Source organism: Vigna unguiculata, unplaced genomic scaffold, assembly GCF_037176805.1.
Source record: "Vigna unguiculata cultivar grain cowpea cultivar isolate G323 ecotype 2 unplaced genomic scaffold, ASM3717680v1 ptg000339l, whole genome shotgun sequence".
Lineage (NCBI taxonomy): Eukaryota > Viridiplantae > Streptophyta > Magnoliopsida > Fabales > Fabaceae > Vigna > Vigna unguiculata.
The window spans coordinates 1-17,346 of record NW_028196974.1 but is presented as its reverse complement, the minus strand read 5'-3'; the positions used below and the strand labels follow the sequence as shown (position 1 = coordinate 17,346).

Sequence of the window (17,346 nt, the reverse complement as noted above, 5' to 3'; positions counted from 1 at the left end):
CCTATGTATTTAATAGTCATAGTATGAAAAATGCCATAGAATTTACTGCGTATAATGCCCTTCTTCTTGAAACCTTGTTTTTTTATCAAATTCAAAAAGTTGCGGAGACGGGATTTGAACCCGTAACCTCAAGGTTATGAGCCTTGCGAGCTACCAAGTTGCTCTACTCCGCGATAAAGAAAAGAATTGATAACTAATGAACAAAAACAAAGATGGAATGCGTCCCTTTACCATATCTATATAAATAGAATAAACCATTTATACATAACGGTAAAGGGACCCTCCTATGATCGCTGATAATAAAATGAAAAAAATGAAGATAATTGGAAATCCTTACCAACTGGATCTTGTTGCACCCGGCAAGAAACATGCATGAACCATTTCCCGAAGTATGTGTCCAGATAATCCAAAGTCTCGATAATTAGCTCTCGGTCTTCCGGTCGAAAAACAACGTCGATGAAGACGTATAGGTGCACTATTACGCGGTAGTGATTCTAATTTTCCATGAATTTCCCATTTCTCACTTAACGACGGAACTTTGCTTATTTCTTTTTTTGAGGATCGGCGAATCAAATGATATTTCTGTTCCAATTTTTGTCTCTTCTTTTCCCTCTGAATAACACTTTTCCTTGCCATAATGGTTAATTTGCTATTAGCATCAATGATAGAAGTCGGATCCTAGATGTATAAGTGGCTTCTCTTCCCTATAGAAGGAAATGAGATTCTTGCCAGATATATATAATAAAGAATTCAATTAACCGAATTTGCCCGATGTAGAGGCAATTAAGAAGGCTGCATAAGTAAATATATAACCTACGGAAAAGTGGGCTAGTCCAACCAATCTTGCTTGCACAATGGAAAGAGCCACTGGTTTATCTCTCCATCGAATCAAATTAGCCAAAGGTGTACGTTCATGAGCCCATGCCAAAGTTTCAATCAATTCCTGCCAATATCCGCGCCAAGAAATTAAGAACATAAATCCAGTAGCCCAAACAAGATGTCCAAACAAGAACATCCATGCCCAGACTGATAAACTATTCATACCAAAAGGGTTATATCCATTGATAAGTTGTGAAGAGTTCAACCATAGATAATCTCTTAACCATCCCATCAAATAGGTAGAAGATTCATTAAACTGTGAAATATTACCCTGCCATAGTGTAATGTGTTTCCAATGCCAATAAAAAGTAACCCATCCAATGGTATTTAACATCCAGAAAACTGCCAAATAAAATGCGTCCCAAGCGGAAATATCACAAGTTCCGCCTCGTCCCGGGCCATCACAAGGAAAACTATAACCAAAATCTTTTTTATCAGGCATTAACTTAGAACCACGCGCATCCAAAGCACCTTTTACTAAAATCAAAGTAGTTGTATGTAAACCAAGAGCAATAGCATGATGAACCAAGAAGTCTCCAGGCCCTATTGTTAAGAATAGAGAATTACTATTCTCATTTACAGCGTTTAACCAACCAGGCAACCATATGCTTCGTCCCGCATTGAACGCCGGACTGTTCGTTGAAGATAAAAGTATATCGAACCCATAGGAAGTTTTACCATGAGCAGATTGTATCCATTGGGCAAATATAGGTTCAATCAAAATTTGTTTCTCCGGAGTACCAAAAGCAAGCATGACATCGTTATGGACATAAAGTCCCAGAGTATGGAACCCCAGAAAGAGGCTAGCCCAACTTAAGTGGGATATGATAGCTTCTTTATGGTCTAACATTCTTGCCAAGACATTATCTTGATTCTGCTCTGGATTATAATCTCTAATAAAAAAGATAGCTCCATGAGCAAAAGCCCCTGTCATAATGAAGCCTGCTATATATTGATGATGAGTATATAAGGCAGCTTGAGTAGTAAAGTCTTGCGCTATAAACGCATAAGCAGGTAAAGAGTACATGTGTTGTGCTACCAAGGAAGTAATAACCCCTAAAGAGGCTAGAGCAAGACCTAATTGAAAATGAATTGAATTATTGATTGTATCATAAAGACCCTTATGCCCACGCCCCAATCTACCCCCCGGAGGAGTATGTGCTTCTAAAAGATCTTTAATACTGTGACCAATCCCGAAATTAGTTCTATACATATGGCCAGCAACTAGAAAAATAAACGCAATAGCCAAATGATGGTGTGCAATATCAGTTAACCATAAACTTTGAGTTTGCGGATGAAATCCTCCGAGAAGTGTTAGAATAGCAGTTCCTGCTCCTTGAGGGGTACCAAATATATGATTATTGGAATCTGGGTTTTGAGCATAAAGATTCCACTGACCTGTAAAAAATGGACCTAATCCCTCGGGGTGCGGCAAGATATCTAATAAATTGTTCCATCGAACGGATTCCCCCCTGGACCCCGGAATAGCAACATGAACTAAATGCCCTGTCCAAGCCAAGGAACTTACTCCGAATAGTCCTGACAAATGATGATTGAGGCGGGATTCGGCATTTTTAAACCACGAAACACTCGGTTTCCATTTTGGTTGTAGGTGTAACCAACCTGCTATTAAAGATATAATAGAAAGTATTAATAGAAAAATAGCTCCAGTATAAAGATCCCCATTAGTACGTAAACCGATTGTATACCACCACTGATAAACACCAGAATAGGCTATATTAACAGGACCTAGAGCACCCCCTCGAGTAAAAGCTTCTACAGCTGGTTGACCAAAATGAGGATCCCAAATTGCATGAGCAATAGGTCTTACATGTAAAGGATCCTGTACCCATGTCTCAAAATTACCTTGCCAAGCTACATGAAAGAGATTCCCGGAAGTCCACAGAAAAATGATTGCTAATTGCCCGAAATGAGAAGCAAAAATATTCTGATAAAGACGTTCCTCAGTAATATCATCATGACTTTCGAAGTCATGTGCGGTAGCAATACCAAACCAAATACGACGAGTAGTGGGGTCTTGAGCTAAGCCTTGACTAAAGCTTGGAAATCTTAATGCCATAATGATTTTCAAATCCTCCTAGCTATTATCCTACTGCAATAATTCTTGCTAAGAAGAATGCCCATGTTGTGGCAATTCCACCTAGAAGGTAATGTGTTACTCCTACAGCACGTCCTTGTACAATGCTCAAGGCTCTGGGCTGAGTAGCAGGAGCAACTTTTAATTTATTATGAGCCCAAACAATGGATTCAATAAGTTCTTGCCAATAACCACGCCCGCTGAATAGAAACATTAAACTAAAAGCCCATACAAAATGTGCACCCAAGAAAAAAAGACCATATGCAGATAATGAAGAACCATAAGACTGAATTACCTGGGATGCCTGCGCCCATAAGAAATCACGAAGCCACCCATTAATGGTAATGGAACTCTGCGCAAAATTTCCTCCTGTGATATGAGTTACTATCCCTTGATCACTTATACTACCCCAAACATCTGACTGCATTTTCCAACTGAAATGGAATATAACTACGGAAATTGAATTGTACATCCAAAATAGTCCTAAGAAGACATGATCCCAAGCGGATACTTGGCATGTCCCCCCTCTTCCAGGTCCATCACAAGGGAAACGAAAACCTAGATTTGCTTTATCCGGTATCAATCGTGAACTACGAGCAAATAGAACACCCTTTAAGAGTATCAATACTGTTACATGAATTGTAAATGCATGAATATGATGGACCAAAAAATCCGCAGTTCCTAAAGGAATAGGTAACAAAGCAACTTTACCGCCCACTGCTACTAAATTTTCACCTCCCCAAGTCAAACTGGTACTTGTTGCTGCACCTGGGGCTGTTGTGCCAGGTGCTAAAGCGTGGGTATTTTGTATCCATTGAGCAAAGATCGGCTGTAATTGTATAGCAGTATCTGAAAACATATCTTGAGGGCGCCCTAATGCGCTCATGGTATCATTATGAATATACAAACCAAAACTGTGAAAACCTAAAAAGATACATACCCAGTTAAGATGTGATATGATTGAATCACGATGTCTAAGGACACGATCTAATAGATCGTTGTATCGAATAGTCGGATCATAATCTCTTACCATAAAAATCGCTGCATGCGCAGCAGCACCGACTATGAGAAATCCACCAATCCACATGTGATGTGTAAACAATGACAGTTGTGTACCATAGTCAGTAGCTAGGTATGGATAAGGAGGCATAGAATACATATGGTGAGCTACAACAATGGTCAAAGAGCCTAACATAGCTAGATTAATAGATAATTGAGCATGCCATGACGTTGTTAGAATCTCATATATACCTTTATGACCCTGGCCTGTAAATGGACCTTTATGTGCCTCTAAAATGTCTTTTATATTGTGACCAATACCCCAGTTGGTCCTATACATGTGACCCGCTATCAAGAAAAGAATTGCAATAGCTAAATGATGGTGTATAATATCGGTCAGCCATAAACCTCCAGTTACTGGATCTAATCCTCCACGAAAAGTAAGAAATTCTCCGTATTTTGACCAATTCAAGGTAAAAAATGGGGTTGCTCCCTCGGAAAAACTCGGATAAAGTTGAGCCAAAAGATCCCGATTTAGGATAAATTCATGAGGAAGTGGTATCTCTTTGGGATCTACTGCAGCATTTAGAAATTGGTTAATCGGTAAAGATACATGTATTTGATGTCCTGCCCAAGAAAGAGACCCCAACCCTAGGAGCCCTGTCAAATGGTGATTCAACATAGATTCTACATCTTGGAACCAAGCCAATTTTGGAGCAGCTTTGTGATAATGAAACCAACCAGCAAAAAGCATTAAGGCTGCAAAGACCAATGCACCAATTGCAGTACAATAGAGTTGTAATTCATTAGTTATTCCAGATGCTCTCCAAATCTGAAAAAAACCAGAGGTTATTTGTATTCCTCGGAACCCCCCCCCTACATCACCATTCAATATTTCTTGACCCACTATTGGCCAAACCACCTGAGCACTAGGCCTAATGTGAGTAGGATCACTTAACCATGCCTCATAATTGGAAAAACGAGCACCATGAAAATACATGCCACTCAGCCAAAGAAAGATGATAGAGAGTTGGCCAAAATGCGCACTAAAAACTTTTCGGGAAATCTCCTCTAAATCATTAGTATGGCTATCAAAATCATGAGCGTCAGCATGTAGGTTCCAGATCCAAGTAGTAGTATCTGGTCCCTTAGCTATTGTTCTTGAGAAATGACCAGGTTTTGCCCATTCCTCAAAAGAAGTTTTTATAGGATCCCTATCTACCAAAATTTTAACTTCTGGTTCCGGTGAACGAATAATCATTGAGTCCTCCTCTTTCCAGACAACACATACAAAGAGACCTGCCAACATAAAACAGAATTAGTGAACTTATTAGAGATGTTTCTATTGAGTTTTGTTCTCTCCTATCTCTCATGTATTGGATATCTTAGTAAATTTCATTTCTTTAGTTTTTCACTAGAACAATTATGATCTCGAAGTCAATTCGGGGCAAGTGTTCGAATCTATTATGACATAAGAGTGAGGCGCTCAACGGACCTATTTTAATCTTCTAAGACCTTTTTGGGAACTCTGAATGGAAGTTCAATAATTTTTCGTGCAGCCTAATCAAATGTATTCAGATTTTATTCTAATTCTATTCCTTAGATTTTATTTTTTTTTTTAGATAAAGTATAAGTATGTACTCTATTTCAAATTGAGCAGGCATTAGCATTCATTATTAGGCAATATACCTATATTTTATTTCTTTTTTTGAAGGTCTCTTTTCTTAATTTGATTGAATATTAGTTTAAATAACAGAAAAAAGGAGAAAATTATCTACTGTATCCACATCTCGTTTATTTCTATGAAATACTAGACAAAATCGAACAAAATTAGAAGGGATATATTTAAATTATGTGATTGGTCGTTCCTATAGAAATGATTTTTGAATTTGATAGGGACAAGAAAACAAGAATTTATAACAATATATATTTATCTATCTATATCTTTATATAGATAGATAAATATATAAGAAAAAAAAGAAACAGAGTGTTCTTATTCAAAACGCCCTGTGATCTTCAACCAATTCTGTGCTGCAATATAATTACCGGGGGTGAGAGCTATAGCTTGTTTCCAATATTCAGCGGCTTGATTAAACCAAGACTCCGCAACTTCTGAGTCTCCCTGCCGAATGGCCTGTTCTCCTCGGTCGAAATAGGTGAGTCAATTCCTTTCCTTAGAACCGTACTTGAGAATTTCCTGACTCATACGGCTCAGTAGTCAATTCTTTTTTTGTTCTATTATCTTGAAGTTAACTAAAAGAAAAAAAGAAATTATTAATATGAGTTTCAAACTTTCATTTTTACTAATAAATAAAGAATTTCAAAGAATTTCATCTTTTTTTTTAGTTTTATCTTTTCTCCTACCTTCAGAAAAGGGAATCAAGCATTGGCATTAACGCCCTAATTCTAATTTTCTGAAAGGTAACTATCTCGATTTTATATATCATATACAAAAATATATGATAGATTCATTTCTATAGAATCTTGGTAAAAGTTTTTTCTTTCTTATCTTATAAGTTCTTATAAGTAAAGAGAAAATACTTTCTATCTTTGGGATTTGATACTACACCGCTGCTCAAAATACCAGGGGATCCTTTTTATTACATAAGTGGATTCCTGACTTCTTTATTTATCATGAGATAAGGAAGCAGTTTTTATTATATCGATTGAAAACCGTGTTAATTGATCCTTACGATGCTTCCTTTATCAATTAGATCTTTTATCCATAGAAAAAGAGGGTATCTAGACATATCGATTTCTTCATATTTTTACTTCTATGAAGTTTCTTTGCTACAGCTGATAAAAATCGTTGTTTTGAACGATATATATATGTAGAAAGCCTTTCTTATTTATAATTATTTATATTTCTATATTTCTTATATTAAAATTTGTGGATTTGCTTGTTCTTTTCTTTTTTCTTTCTATAGTGGAGATAGTCGCACGTAATGACAGATCACGGCCATATTATTAAAAGCTTGGGGTAAAAATGGGTTTCGTTCGAGCGCCCGAAAATAATATTCCAAAGCTTTAGTATGTTCTCCGTTACTTGTGTGAATAAGGCCTATGTTATAAAGTATATAACTTCGATCATAGGGATCAATTTCCAGTCGCATAGCCTCATAATAATTCTGTAAAGCTTCTGCATAATTTCCTTCAGATTGAGCTGACATCCGTTACGGTCGTCATTCGGTTCAAAGAATCTCCGCTCCAGAACTGTACGTGAGATTTTCATCTCATACGGCTCCCCCCTTATGTGTGTAATGAGAAAAATCCATCAAATCAAAAAATATTCCAGTATTCTCATTCTCAACTGAACAGAGCTAGTGTTTTTACAATAAATCTCTAGCCAACCTTCCTGTCAAAAATTATTTCTTAACATTAAGTATGTAGGTACTTGATAAAAAAAAATAAGAACTTCAACAATTTCTTTGTCCTCTACGCTGCTTAATTTCCTGGAATTAGTCACCTCAATAATCTTCGATGGTTCTATGGGTATCCAAAATATGAACGAGATGGATATTTATTGTCCCAACCATTCCTGTTAGTCCCAATCTCGATAAGCCATGGATATAGATAGATACAAAGTTTTCGTGTCCTTGATTCCCAAGCGTAGTGCTTCTTTCCCAATGTTGCCTATCAGTACTAGTAATTTGGGGTTGACCTAACCCCATAAGTATAGGTATAACCTTTCGCTTAATACTAGAAACCTAAAATTCAAGCATATAAGGCTTCATTAATCGAGGATACACGACAGAAGGAATTAATCCTTTTATTTACAAATTTCACCTTCAACACGCGTGGGGTTTTTCCATTCCATTTTTTTTTGACCGAAATCGGTCAAAAAAAATGGAATCAAATCACACCATCTCTGTAATAAGTGAATGCCCTTTTTTCTCCTGAAGTTGTCGGAATTATTCGTAATAAGATATTGGCTACAATTGAAAAGGTCTTATCTATAAAATTTTCATTTATCCGAGATCTAGGCATAGGTAGAAATCCATTCTATAATTTAATTAATCATGGTGTGAGAAATCAATCCCACAAATAAAGGAATTGTATAATTATAATACAGTGCGAAATAACGTAAAAATGAACTCATCAATCAAATTTGTTTATCCTAAGACCTTGTAGGAGGTTTTTTTTTAATTTTACTTTGTATTTTTATAGTTTGAATAGGTTTTATGCATTTATGAAAAATAGGATTGATTCACTATTCAACATTCAACCGGTTTCTGGGCATCATTATATAGGAGAGATGGCCGAGTGGTTCAAGGCGTAGCATTGGAACTGCTATGTAGGCTTTTTGTTTACCGGGGGTTCGAATCCCTCTCTTTCCGAATCTTTACCAAATTCATCAATATTACTCATCCCAATGCATACCATTATTTCATATTTCAAATTTGTTTGTTGATATGGACAACTTTATATTCCTCATTTTTCGGTAATACAAAAAATAGTGGATAACGGGTGGGCAAGGAATAAAAATTTTCGCATATCCATGTCTATGATATATGAATAGCAGAAAATCCTTGTAAAAAAAACTCTTGTTATTTTAGTTAAGTTTAAGTTTGACGAGAATAATATTCTACAACCAGTAATTCATTTATTTTCAAACCAACCCATTTATTATCTATTATTTGATTAATTAAACCTTTATATTGGAAAGGGTGAACAGTCAAATGATTTGGCAATTTCTCATGGGGGGCTGAATCAAAATAATTTTGAATAAGAGTTTTAGATTTTTGTTCATCCTTTGCTGTAATAATATCTTGAGGTTTACAACGATAACTTGGTATATCCACTATACGACCATTAACTAAAACATGTCTATGGTTTATAAATTGGCGGGCTTGAGGAATAGTCGCAGCCATACCCAATCGAAAAAGTATGTTATCCAAGCGCATTTCAAGTAGTTGTAATAAAACCTGACCAGTTGATCCTTTAGCTTTTCCGGAGATACGAACGTATTTAAGCAATTGTCGTTCTGTAAGACCATAATGAAAACGCAATTTTTGTTTTTCTTCTAAACGAATACGATATTGAGATTTTTTACTGAAGCGCAATTGATTTCGAAATTCGTTTTTGACTGTTGGCCTTTTACTAGTAAGTCCTGGTAAATATCCTAGACGACGTATTTTTTTGAAACGAGGTCCTCTGTAACGTGACATAAAAACTCCTTTTTTAAAATGAAAAATCTTATAAATCGAAATGAAAACTAAACGAAATGAAAAATATTATAGAATTCTAAATGAAGCGAAATCTACTAAAGTTTTATAGTACAAAGAAGAATTAGATGAATTTTATCAATATCCGAATTTATTGTATATAAAAGAATACAAAAAAGTAGGTTAATTTCTTGATTTCTTCCGCAGAGATCGAACTCTCCCAATTTTTTATTTCTAAAAAAGATATTATCAATTATGTAAAAAACAAATAGAGAAAAGCCGGTTATCGGATTCGAACCGATGACCATCGCATTACAAATGCGATGCTCTAACCTCTGAGCTAAACCGGCTAATGTAAACGAAATATACATATGCAGAAGAATTGAATGGGATCTTAGTTATCAATTTTTAGTTATTTATAACAAAATTCAAATTAATACAAACATCAAAAATAGAGAAAGAAAATATAGAAAATCAAACCCAATTTTTATTATTTCTATTATTTATTTTATCTGATAACATAAAGTGCAAGATAATAATTAATATTATATTAATATAATTTATTTAATATAATTTATTTCGATCTACTATTCTAGATATATATTATTAAATTGATTTCTTTCAAAAAGATTATTTATTAGTACTTAAAGTAAATTTGAATAAATATAAATTTTAGTAAATATTTATTAAGGAATTCCATATTTCTAAGTAAATGTCTAATTCTATATTATATTCAATTAAAAGAATGGTTTTTTTTAGCCACTAGATTCGTTTTAGTTATATAAATTGTATATGAATAAATGGATTGTTTATTTTCTTTTTTTTTTTAAGCAAAAACAAAAAAAAAAAAAGAATCGACCATTCGAGTATTCTAAATTGTATGAAAAAAGAAGATAAGTAGGTACATAGAAGATAAGTAGATATGTGGTCTATATCTGTGTATATTGAATTGTTAATATATAGATATTAGAATTAGTTCTGATTCAAACAAATAAAGGTATCCAATATAGATGAAATAAAATCTATAAAATTGGAGAAAGGGGTTTTTAATATTTAATAAAATAATATGTATTTAATGAATTCAAAAGTTCCCGCATAATTCTCATAATAGAAATGAAAAAAAAAGCATTCTATTATAATCAGATTCAAATAAAAAAAAAGATGGGGATATGGCGAAATTGGTAGACGCTACGGACTTAATTGGATTGAGTTTTGGTATGGAAACTTACCAAGTAATAATTTTCAAATTCAGAGAAACCCTGGAATTCACAATGGGCAATCCTGAGCCAAATCCTGTTTTCTGAAAACAAATAAAAATTCAGAAAGTGATAATAAAAAAGGGATAGGTGCAGAGACTCTATGGAAGCTGTTCTAACAAACGAAATTGACGACTTTTTTTATTGCATTAGTAAAAGAATCCTTTCACCAAAATTACAGGAATGGATCAAAGATAAACATTTAGAAACATATATATATACTGAAATACTCTTTCAATTTGTTACTTTTTATTTTATTATTGAAGATCTATTTGTGATAAAAATATTCACAAATGAAAAATGTGAATCAAATCAATTCGAAGTTGAAGAAAAGATGGAATATTTATTGATGAAATTATTCACTTCATCATAATCGGCTAAAACCCTTGAAGAACTGATAAATCAGATGAGAATAAAGATAGAGTCCTATTCTACATGTCAATACCGACAACAATGAAATTGAAAGTAAGAGGAAAATCCGTCGACTTAAGAAATCATGAGGGTTCAAGTCCCTCTATCCCCAAAAATACTTTTTCATTTTCTAATTTTTTTCCTATATCCTCTCTATCTTGAAGTCCTTATTTATGTGTTTTATTCGATTTATTATTTCCCAACGAAATTGGAATTTTTATTTTCATCAATTTCCTATCTATCATAATTTTCTTATCTATCATAATGACAAGGGACGAGTTTTGGAATAGATATAAATATATATGTGAAACACATAGAATTTTTTTTAATCAGAAATGTATAAATTAATATCTTATTTTTTAGCAAGGAATTTTCATATGCGTAATTAACGATTAACAATAAAAAATAATTATTACTGCGGAAACTCACTTACAAACTTTTTTTTTACTTAGTTGATATAGATTCATTAACATAGATTTTAAAAATCTTTTAAAATCAAAGTATTAAGCTTCAAGAATGGTCGGGATAGCTCAGTTGGTAGAGCAGAGGACTGAAAATCCTCGTGTCACCAGTTCAAATCTGGTTCCTGACACAAGATTCATTTGTATGAGTATCTATCCCCCATATTCATTTTAATGAATATGGGGGATAGATACTCATACAAATTTGTGTTCTTCTAGATTCTGATACATAACATATTTCTTTGATCTATTTAGGTATCTGTAGATATACTTTTCCTAGATGATTAAAGAATAGATGCAATTTTTTATTAGGTATATTCGCTTATCTATAGTATCTATATATATATAGATATAGATATATAGATAATGAATTCTTTATCTATTTTTTTCCTTTTTTTTCTGCGATACAAAAAAAGGTTTCTATTTCCATAATATTCGAGTGGTTTAATTAGTTGGTTAAAAGACCTAAAAGTCGAAGTTCTGGGGTGGAGTGAGAATATTAAGAATTCATCTGAGAAGGATTACCAAAATAGAATCGAGCCCTTTTCTTTGTGTTTTTTTTTTCGTGGCCGTATAATTGATGGTGATGTGCACGTTATATAGTTTATTATAAAGATAAAGAATTAGTTTATTATAAAGATAAAGAATTTTTGCAGTTCATCCTATTTCTTTTATTGGCTTGGCTGATAAGAACTCAGTATTGTTTTTGTTTTAGAATCTTAAGAAACTCCTATCCATCCTATTTTAAACCCTATAATTATTCATTCTATTATTTCTGAATTTTGTGATTTCTCACATAATAATATCTGAATGCAACTTCCATTACTCTGCCTGATTTAATGTCAATCAATTATTTTGTCTGATCTATAACAGAATGTACTTATATTCTTTGACTGGGGTTGCAGAAGTTTGGATTAGTTTATTATTTTTATCATTTAGTGAGCATCTTGTATTTCATAAAAATTTGGAGCAATATAATCTTTACGCAAAGGCCATCCTATCCAATTTTCGGGCATTAAAATACGTCTTAGACGCGGATGACTATCATAAGAGATTCCCAACATATCATAAGATTCCTTTTCTTGAAAATCCGCACTTTTCCAAACCCAAAAAATCGAAGGAATTCTGGGATTTTTTCTTGATACAAATATTTTTATGCATACCTCTTCGGGTTGATTTATACCATACTCTATTCTTGTAAAATGATATACACTAGCTAAGAGTCCTCCGGGTGCTACATCATAGGCACATTGAGAACGTAGATAATTGTAACCATATACATATAAAATGACAGCAATGGAATGCCAATCCTCGGGCTTTATTTGTAAAGTCTCTATTCCTAGGTAATCGAAACCCAAGGATCTATGAATTAGTCCATGTTTGACTAGCCAAGAAGACAAACGACCTTGCATTTTTTGCTTCTCCTAAATTTTTTTTATGAGTTTGGTATTAGTATTTTCTATTACGATGAAATTTTTAAAATACGATGAAATTTTTAAAAAAGGAATTGCTTTTTATTATTGTACTTTAAAAAAATGTGTCAGACGATATCTCTGAAGTAGATGGCGGTTGATAGAAAAATTCTTGACCATAATTGTCAGTATAAGTACTGTATCCAACATGAAACTTATGGTTGGTAGTAAAACATCTATTCTCTCGTTGAAAACTCATTGGATCTTCATATATTTCTCGAGATATTTTCTTACGAAGTTTTGTTATAGCATCTATAATGGCCTCCGGTTTAGGTGGACAGCCCGGCAAATATACATCTACAGGAATTAGCTTATCTACGCCTCGAACAGTACTATAAGAATCGGTACTAAACATCCCCCCCGTAATTGTACAGGCTCCCATAGCAATAACATATTTAGGTTCGGGCATTTGTTCATATAATCGAACTAAAGAAGGGGCCATTTTCATAGTTACAGTGCCCGCTGTTAAAATTAGGTCCGCCTGCCTAGGACTCGATCGTGGTACTAGTCCATAACGATCAAAATCGAATCGTGATCCTATTAATGAAGCAAATTCAATGAAGCAACAACTCGTACCATAAAGAAGCGGCCATAAACTGGATAATCTTGACCAATTTGAAAAATCATTTAATGTCGTTGAAATAACTGAATTTTGGGTTGTTTGATCAAGTAAGGGAAACTCAATGGAATTCATAATTGTCTCAATATTTTTTTTTCTAATTGTCTAAATAGTCAAGAATTAAGACCATTCTAATGCCCCCTTTCGCCATGCATAAACTGAACCAACAATTAGGATAAGCACGAATAAGAAAGCTTCTAAAAATACGGATACCCCTAATACATCGAAACTCATTGCCCATGGATAAAGAAAAACCGTTTCAACATCAAAAACAACAAAAATGAGAGCAAACATATAATAACGGATTCGAAATTGTAACCAAGCATCGCCTATTGGTTCTATTCCGGATTCATAACTAGAAAGTTTTTCCGGTCCCTTGCTAATGGGGGCTAAAATTCCAGAAATTAGAAATGCCAAAATAGGAATCAAACTTGATATTATTAGAAATGCCCAAAAAATATCATATTCGTAAAGAAGAAACATAAAAGTACTCCTCTGAATGTAGAAAATATACCAAATTCATTTTCATTTTTAGTCTAAAGTCTCCATTTTTTTAGACTAGCTGAATATACTAATATTAATATTATTCTATCGAATATGAATATGTTCGAATAGAAAGTTACAAATTGTTTTTTTTTTAGTAATAGTCTTAGTAATGAGATCTATTCGATCCAAAATAGTATTAATATTATTAGTATCTGTAGGAATATTAGGGCTATACGGACTCGAACCGTAGACCTTCTCGGTAAAACAGATCAAACTAATTATTATCTAAATGATTTAAATTGTTTTCAAAACCCAACATGCATTTTTTTTTGCATTGAGCTTTTTCATTAACTGATAAAAATATTAGTTAGTCCACCATCTTTTTTTTTTTTTACAGTAAAGAATAAAGAGATGATTCCCTATGCTCTTCTTTTTTATTTGTATAACAATCAAAGAGCACTACCAAAGTGTTTCAAAGAAGGATTATCTTGACGTAGGTCTGCTTCTGGCCTAGATCAACTTAAGTTAAATGGACTCTTTATCCACCTACTAAAATTAAAATAGAAGATAAGAAATGACACTTCATACACCTTAAAGTTCATAAAATAGGAAGAAAAGATAATCTTTTTTAGGTCCCTATACCCTTTATGTTTAGCATTGACGAGAAATGGGTATTCACCTTATCAATATCTCAAATCAATTATGGATTCGATTTTATGGCTAAACCCTTTGTCAGGCTAGTGTTCTCTTGTTTTGTTCCTTAAAATGGAGTAAGACACCGATTTCTTACTATAAGATAAACTTTTTTAATTACAAGATGAACTCCTCTGAAAAAAAGCATTGGCGCTCGTGTAAACGAGGTGCTCTACCTAACTGAGCTACAGCCCTTGTGTTTTTGATACATATTTTATCATAGTATGAAGATAATTGCTTGTCAAGATGAATATTACATGATCGAATCCCTTGAACGGGGGTTGGTATTGCTTATCAGTAATTTTACATTTATAATCAATTAATCTGATAGATGGGTACTCTTCTTTTTTTTTTTTTGAGGAGGAGTCCTAAATTACCTACTTAACTCAGTGGTTAGAGTATTGCTTTCATACGGCGGGAGTCATTGGTTCAAATCCAATAGTAGGTAAGGTATAGTTATAACTTATTAGATACCTTTGACTGTGGTATCTAATAAGCTTTTCTACTTACTTTTTTCTTCTGACTGTTTCTTTTTTCTTTTTATTGTTTTCGGATATTGGGACGCATCAATTTCAACTTGTTATGAAATAACATTGATAGCCTCTACTCGTGTTCTAGCTCGTCTAAGAGCTAGATTTGCCTCAATTGTTTGTCTCTTGCCTTCAGCCTTATTCAAATTAGTTTCTGCTATTTCAAGAGTTTGCTGTGCTTCTTGTGGATCAATGTCACTACCCTTTTCCGCATCATTTACTAAAACAGTTATCTCATTATTATTTATTCTAGCAAACCCCCCCATCAGAGCCATTGTTAACCATTGGTCTTTAAGACGTATTCTCAAAATACCTATATCGACAGCTGAGGCAATAGGCGCATGATTAGGTAATACTCCAATTTGTCCGCTATTAGTAGGTAAAATGATTTCCTTCACTTCTGAATCCCAAACAATTCGATTGGGGGTCAATACACAAAGATTTAAAGTCATTTCTTCAAATTGCTCTCCGTTTCTAAGTTCGTAGCCTTCGCAGTAGCTTCATCGATATTACCTACCAAATAAAAGGCTTGTTCAGGAAGACCGTCTAATTCTCCAGAAAGAATCAAATTAAACCCTCTAATTGTTTCTACTAGACCAACATATTTTCCAGCCGAACCGGTAAAAACTTCTGCTACGAAAAAAGGTTGTGATAAGAAACGCTCAATTTTTCGTGCTCTTGCTACGGTTAAGCGATCTTCTTCGGATAATTCGTCCAAGCCAAGGATAGCTATAATGTCTTGAAGTTCTTTGTAACGTTGTAAAGTTTGTTTAACTCGTTGCGCAGTCTCATAATGTTCTTCACCAACGATTCGAGGTTGGAGCATAGTTGAGGTTGAATCTAAAGGATCTACTGCTGGATAGATACCTTTGGCGGCTAATCCTCTTGATAGTACAGTAGTAGCATCTAAATGTGCAAATGTCGTAGCAGGAGCAGGGTCAGTTAAATCGTCGGCAGGTACATAAACTGCTTGAATAGAAGTTATGGACCCTTCTTTGGTAGAAGTGATTCTTTCTTGTAAAGAACCCATTTCAGTACTAAGAGTGGGTTGATAACCCACAGCAGAGGGCATTCGACCCAATAAGGCAGATACTTCAGATCCTGCTTGAACGAAGCGGAAGATATTGTCGATAAATAGAAGTACATCTTGCTCATTGACATCTCGAAAATATTCCGCCATAGTTAGGGCAGTTAAACCAACTCTCATACGAGCTCCGGGTGGTTCATTCATTTGACCATATACTAAAGCTACTTTGGATTCTGCAATATTTTGTTCATTAATTACTCCAGATTCTTTCATTTCCATATAAAGATCATTTCCCTCGCGAGTACGCTCACCTACTCCGCCAAATACAGATACACCTCCATGAGCTTTGGCAATGTTATTGATCAATTCCATAATAAGTACTGTTTTACCCACTCCAGCTCCACCGAAAAGTCCTATTTTTCCTCCACGACGATAAGGAGCTAAAAGATCTACTACTTTTATTCCTGTTTCAAAAATAGATAATTTTGTATCTAATTGTATAAAGGTAGGCGCAGATCTATGAATGGGAGATGTTGTACGAGTATCTACAGGACCTAAATTATCAATCGGCTCTCCAAGCACGTTGAAAATTCGTCCTAGAGTTGCTCCGCCTACTGGAACACTTAGGGGAGTTCCTGTGTCAATAACTTGCATTCCTCTCATTAGACCATCTGTAGCACTCATAGCTACAGCCCTAACTCGATTATTTCCTAATAATTGTTGTACTTCACAAGTCACATTAATTTGTTGACCAACAGTATCTCGACCCTTAACTACCAGAGCATTGTAAATATTAGGCATCTTCCCCGGGGGAAAGGCTACATCTAGTACCGGACCAATTATTTGGTCAATATGTCCCAGATTTTTTTTTTCAATCGAAGAAACTTCAGGACCGGAAGTAGGAGGATTTATTCGCATATCAAAAGCCAATTTTTTTTTCCGAAAAAGTTTTTAAATCAAAAAGAAATGTTCGATAAGAAAGCAAGTTGATCGGTTAATTCAAAAAGAAATAAGAAATGGGAGTTAGTACTCCATTTTTTTGGTACTATTCCATCAATCCTCTTTAACTGTTTACTTACTTATTCAAATTCAATTATTGAATTCTTAAGCTTACTGCAGTTATTTTGAAAATTTCAATTGGATAAAATCTTTCGAAAGTCTTTTCTTTTTTTCTATCATTCTAGAAAATATCATCTATATTCTGTATGGAATTCGAACCTGTACCTTAATTTAGAATTCATTTTTTTTAT

General features: G+C 34.0%; 3 non-coding genes across 3 annotated transcripts; 2 read left to right on the top strand and 1 right to left on the bottom strand.

Annotated features, from left to right (window-relative positions):
• Nucleotides 1-8,225: 8,225 nt before the first annotated feature.
• Nucleotides 8,226-8,313, top strand: TRNAS-GGA (transfer RNA serine (anticodon GGA)). The gene has a single exon. It is a non-coding gene; the product is annotated as a tRNA-Ser (tRNA).
• A 1,105-nt stretch (nucleotides 8,314-9,418) lies between these two features.
• Nucleotides 9,419-9,491, bottom strand: TRNAT-UGU (transfer RNA threonine (anticodon UGU)). Its single transcript has one exon. It is a non-coding gene; the product is annotated as a tRNA-Thr (tRNA).
• A 1,836-nt stretch (nucleotides 9,492-11,327) lies between these two features.
• Nucleotides 11,328-11,400, top strand: TRNAF-GAA (transfer RNA phenylalanine (anticodon GAA)). The gene has a single exon. It is a non-coding gene; the product is annotated as a tRNA-Phe (tRNA).
• Nucleotides 11,401-17,346: the final 5,946 nt, after the last annotated feature.